General features: G+C 33.4%; 1 long non-coding RNA gene across 1 annotated transcript; it reads left to right on the plus strand.

The window, feature by feature from the left end:
• Positions 1-2137: 2137 nt before the first annotated feature.
• Positions 2138-3604, plus strand: LOC131000631 (uncharacterized). Its single transcript, XR_009093759.1, has 2 exons — positions 2138-2254; positions 3029-3604. It is a non-coding gene; the product is annotated as an uncharacterized LOC131000631 (long non-coding RNA).
• The last annotated feature ends 2576 nt before the right edge of the window (positions 3605-6180 follow it).

A 6180-nucleotide genomic window follows, 5' to 3' on the forward strand; every position in this document is an offset into this window, starting at 1 on the left:
GAATTGTGGAGCCCACCTGCAATTTTTTCTGCATATTCCTTTTTTTCTTCTTCTTCCTTAGCAGTCATCTTTCTCAGCAGATTTCAACCAAATTTTTGATGCTAAAGCTCCACTCACCGACGACGACGACATCCGTAAGTCCGCCGCCGTCACCTACAAGACCCACCCCGCCAACACCCTCGCTTCCATCTCCGCCGCTGGTCAAGAGCACATTCGTCACTCTCCGTCTGCAACATTAATCAACATATATATTTTTTAGGTTTTGATTCTTGGGAACTGGATCAAAATTTTGGGTAGGCGTGGGGGTGATAGTGTATGCAACAAGAATAGTGTGCTTCCTTTGGTTGTGTTGGGGAGCAAGCTTCTCAGCTTAGCAAGATGATTGTTGATTCTCTCTCTCCGCCGCCTCTTCGCATCGCTGTGGCTCTTGGACGCGGCCAGCGCCTTGGCGTCCATGATTTCTTAGGCGGAGAGCTTCTGCAGCTCCGTGTGGAGGCCGAAGGGGGTGCCAGAGGCGTCGTGGTGCCCTAGCGACTGCGAGAGCAATCGTAGTTGCTGTTCCGACTCGTATCCCGCCGACAGCCTCCTGCTGAACATGCCACCGTAAGCGGCTGCGCCGCGGCGGCGGAGAAGAGATAAGATTTCTGGCGAGAGTTTTTTAGAAAGAGAGAGTGAAGTCTAGAGAAGAAGAAGAAAGGAAGGCGGGCCCCACAATTCGAATTAAAAAAATAAAAAATAAAATCACTAACGTTGACTGACGGCGTTTGGTCAGAGGGGTTTAAATGTACGATTTTTTGAACTTTAGGGGCTAATTTGCACACACAGTGAGTATGAGGAGCAATACGCTATAGGGGCCTACATTACGGGGGCTTATCTGCACCTTAACCCTAAAATTATTTTAAATGAATATTGAATCAAACCTTAACAAAAATTACCACCTAAAGAGCTAAATTTATTGGAGGACATTTTGCATTTATCACTAGATCTGCCTAGCACTTTTTTGGACACGACACAATTAATTAATTATATGAGTGCATATATACATATGCAGCTAGGTAGCAATTAATATTAATTATATCGACTCGTATACAATCTACTTTCTTACCGGTTGTTTTTGGGAGATAGAGATTGCTGAGCTTCGATATTATTGTCCTCAAAATTCTTGATACTGCATTTATTTTATTATTATAGTATGATTTTTATATTTCTATAATGCTATTAAAGGATATATACATATATTCTCTCCATCTTTAAATAAGTGTCATATTATATAAAAAAAATCTTATCCCCTCGTATTGTGAAATTTTAGAGTGAAATTAATTAAGTTAAACTTTCAATTAATATGCTCATATCTTTAATAGGAGTATATTAGAACTAAATGCATTATCTTCATTTCTTCTCCAGTTCATCTTTAAATTAAGAAATATAATTAAAGGTATACACTTATTAATCTTTTTTGGTAAGTATAATTTTATGTTATATGACATTTATTATAACACTATATTTGCACCTTATATATTGCGTCATTCGGGAAAAAATAGGGGCTTCAAAGCCATTATAAGCAATTTGACTAAAATGTGATGAAATTAATATTTGATAAACTCATAAAAGAGGTGGCCCGGATTAACTTGATGCGATGTAACGGAAATTTAAAAGATTTTAATTTCATTAAATACGATTAAATACAAGCAACTTAATAATCAGTTAAGTAGTATCTTTCAATGTGAAACACCTATATTTGCACAGAAAAGCCACAGATATGAACCACATTAAATGAAAAACTATATTTTCGGTTAGACTAGGTCCAAAATTAAAACCATTTCATTAAAATTCCAGAGAAACCTGACCCCCTAGCTCTCAAAATTATGCTAAATTAATTTTGTTTTGCATTATCAAATTAAGAACTTTACAAACACAAATCTTTAATCGCTATTTCCGCACTAATGCATTCAAGATTCTCAATTTCTTCGACTAAATTATCCCTTTTACTTTGAGAATTTGAAGTGATAAATTACTTAATCTGCTCATAACAAATGTCTCTGTATGTTTTTTCAAGAAAAGAAAAGAAGAAAATTTGGCATTTAAAATATGCAAATATGGAGTAACATTTTATATATCAGACAAACCGGAGGCATTCTTGCAAATAAACATAAATATCGTAGAAGCCCACGAATAAAAACATGTATTTGTGTCATAAATGAAACGGCGCCAAACTAGCAGATTACAATAATAATGGCTGTTTCCTTCAATTAGAGTAAGTTTTGTTTTTTCTAAAAGCTTTATTTTGCCATCATTTTAAATGCACGGCATTATTTTTTTATGTAAGGTTAATTTTCTGGTGTTTCATGGAACAGCAGATTGCTGTGGTAGATTTAGTAGTTGAAAGATGGCATAAAAATTGAATCTTTTTGCATTTACTACTCTCGTAATAATTCGAAAAGGGTTTTTTGATCATTCAGTAAGAAATCGGGCAACTGTAGTTATTGTGAAGAAACGCTATATATTAGTCATTTATAGATATTAAAGTGTTTGGTTGTGTTTTCTTGATGGGTTTTTATGTAGCCATAAGTGTGAATTGAATTCTTCAATTGTATCTCTGATTCTAAGAGTTTGTTCGATTTGATAAATATCGTGAGCGATAAAAAGTAGAGTGAGTAATTAATTGGTGAGCTGAAATTTGGGGGTTGGTTTTAGATATTAATAACTGACTTAAGTAAAGCTTTCTTGCTTTTGGTTGTTAGTTGATGAATGGAGTCAGAATGATCAATGTTGATTGAAACACCAATTCATTACTAATTAAGGCAGGTTTATCATCAAGTCAAGAGGGGTAAATATTTGTTGAAGGGTTTTTATCTTTTCTACCTTCCTCTTGTGGTTTGGTGGTGTGGTAATCGAGTCATAAAGAATGATATTGGTAATCTTTTATGCTAGTGTGTAATGTGTAGTAATGGAGTTGATTGGTTAAAACCTGCTATAGATGTTGGGATGAAGTTGGAAAACCATTACATAATGACTTGTTTTCTTGCAGCTAGTACTAATGTTGTGAACTGTAGCTGATAACTAAGATAAGATGATGTTGATAAGTGTTGAAGGAAATATTTTGCTCCAATTAAGGAGCACTATGAGATTTCTGCCTTCGAAAATATAGATCACCTTCACCAGTCATTGCTTTGTTTAGTCCCTCGTGATCCTGTATAATGGCCTATGAGTATGAATTTGGAGATAAGATGTTGATGCTTATGAGATTTGTGCATGATGGGATGATTGAAGAAGATACACCTGAATCTTGCTGATCCAAAACCTAGTACCATGATGCTGGACTAAGAACATGCCCAATCTCGTTTTCTTTCTCGTTCTATTCGAGTGGTTCTCGTTTTACCATTTCTTCTTGGCAATTGAGTTTTTCATGTATTTGGAGCACTAGTGATTAGTGAGACAAAAAACTGCAGCATGGACATGATCAGCAGAGCTTCTGTTCACAACAGTATGTGATTGCTGACTTCTCTCAACATTTATATGCAGCATTCAACTGTCATTTGAATCAAATGAAGGAATAATGATATTAATATCATCAATGAACTGCTGCTAAATATAGTTTCACTCATCCATTTTTCGTCTCGAATTCCATTCTAAAGAGAAAATACGCATTGTTTAGCTACACAATTCTGATTTCTTTGACAGATTCATCTCAGTCGAAATAGTTTCATATACATTCCTCTATCCTTCTTGTGTGTGTGTTCACAAGTCAAGTGGCATTAATTAAATGCATTCATATACATTCCTCTATTGTAAACTTGTTGGTGTTGAAGCTGGTTTCTATATTACTATAGCAGCCAAGCCAATTCTAATAATTATTGTAGCTGCAAAGTTCATGTAAATGATTCTCACTGCTTTTTGCTTTCTCACTTTTCTTCTTTTTCCGAGTCATAGTCATGCTCAATATTTGGGTTCTGGAATATTCGAGCCCAATTTTATTGAATATTGCCCACCAGCCCACAGAGCAGGCCTTAGGAAACCTTTTCTCTTCAGGCCCATGAGTTTGGTTTCAATTTTCAGGCCCATTTCTGCTACAAGCTTATATCACTGTTTACCATGCGTATAAAGGTCGCGATTCGTAATTAATCTACTGTGGTTACAAATTAATATTCTTATTATAATTTCCAAAGATGGTTTAGTAATTTACAAATATTTAGATTTTATTTATTTTTATATAAGCTTAGAATAATTTTATACATACAATTCTTCAAAATTATGATACACATTATCTATTTATTTATATATAATCTATTTAAATCCATAATATTTACGTGCATCATAAATTACTTTGATAAAACTCCTATATATATATATATTTGTTTTTTTAGTTCTTTCCTCGTTAAAAATAGGTTGCATCACCAATTACTATTTCCTCGTTAGACTTGATGTCAGCTATTTTTCAATTTCAACGTACATATCCATATCCAATAACTCAAGATGTGCATGGCAATGGCATCATATCAAAGATTTATCATTTATTTAAAAAATAAAGAAATAAATCTGACGTGTTCAGGAGTCGAGCATGCCGGACAAAAGATCTAGGGTGACAATATTTTAAGTAGGTAATTAAATTCCAAGATTTCCAAAAGCAAATTAAAGGGCAGTCATTATCATTTTCCATCTTCTACGGTGCGACGTTAAAGTAAATATGAATTAATTCAATCAGACAAGGAGCGATAGATACGAGAAAGTCAAAAGCGGATGACGTGGAAATTAGACAATATGCATGTGCAGCTGAATTGGATTGACAATACTATAGCATAAGTATTTTTTTTGTTACAACAAAAATTAGTCGTACAAAATACGTCATAAGTACGGATGTAAATTGAAAGGCTATCATCACAGTTGGTGGACAGATAATGTGCAACAACTCTCATCTTAATATAGCTTCTTATATTCTAAATATTTAATCACCATTTGCAATTATCATATGCATATGCTTGTACACATAAATATAAATATATGTGTGTCAGTGTTGCATCTTGCATGAAACATGACATGTAGGAGATTGCAAGTAGGCGGCTGAACTTATCCCTCATGAATCATGATAAGTAATTACATTACTATGCATGTCTCGCTATAAAAATTTGATGGATAAATTATTATGCAGATCTAATATATAGTATTTAAATTGTTATATGACCAAAAAAAGAAAAACACAATCAAACACGAGTTCTTTGAGTGACTCGAACTCCGACCTATAACCTATTAATCAGAGAAGATGCATTTTATTAACAAATTGTGTTTCACGAATATTTAAATATTTTGATTTGGGCTTCAATTCGATTTGAAAAGTTCAAATTTTATTGTACAATATAGACAATGTATTAAAGATGTTACTCCTACATATCATTCACCTTTATAAGTAGCTCATTCGTTAATTAATTTCTACACATTAGACATTTTTTCAGTGCTGTCACACACTCTAATTTGTAGCAATTGCTATACAATAACTCTACATTTTCCAAATATCACTATGTCCGAATTTCGAAACAAAAAGTCCATGTGGCATGCCGGATTTACAACAAATATATTTGGTGTGACATGTGAATTTTTCGATGCTGGAATTTGGGCATAGTTGAAAATTTTATAATTGAAACATCCCGTACTCATTTGCCAATTTTTTTTCTAAAAAAAGCGACATTAATATTAAAAAAATATATGAAACATTAATTATAAGAAAATATGGCATCTCCCAAACTAATTATGTGTGTGCACCAATCCATTAACGCGGTGCATGGTTGCTCCTAGGGTCATATATATTTGTATCAACAGTTTACTAATTAGTTGTTCACTCTAAAAAATAAATTAGTTTACCTAGTTGTTGATGCCTAATATCTGGATTTACGTATGAACGGTTAATAATTTAGCAGCTATTATTCTAGTATACATTATCATCTAATCTTGGGCAGTTACATGCACCTTACTGTGAGTATGTAGGTTAGCTAATAAATGTGCGACCATAACTTATAAAATATGGGATCTAAATTAATCGAAATTATAAGGCAGGTCTACTATATGCACATTTGAAAAATAAAATAATGGGAAGATATATTGGTCAAAGTTGCGAGTAATAATAATTTCAAAATAGTCTTTTAATGATGAAAATTGATACAAATATATTCGCACCTTGGATCTTGTAAT

Source organism: Salvia miltiorrhiza, chromosome 8 (genome assembly GCF_028751815.1).
Source record: "Salvia miltiorrhiza cultivar Shanhuang (shh) chromosome 8, IMPLAD_Smil_shh, whole genome shotgun sequence".
NCBI lineage: Eukaryota > Viridiplantae > Streptophyta > Magnoliopsida > Lamiales > Lamiaceae > Salvia > Salvia miltiorrhiza.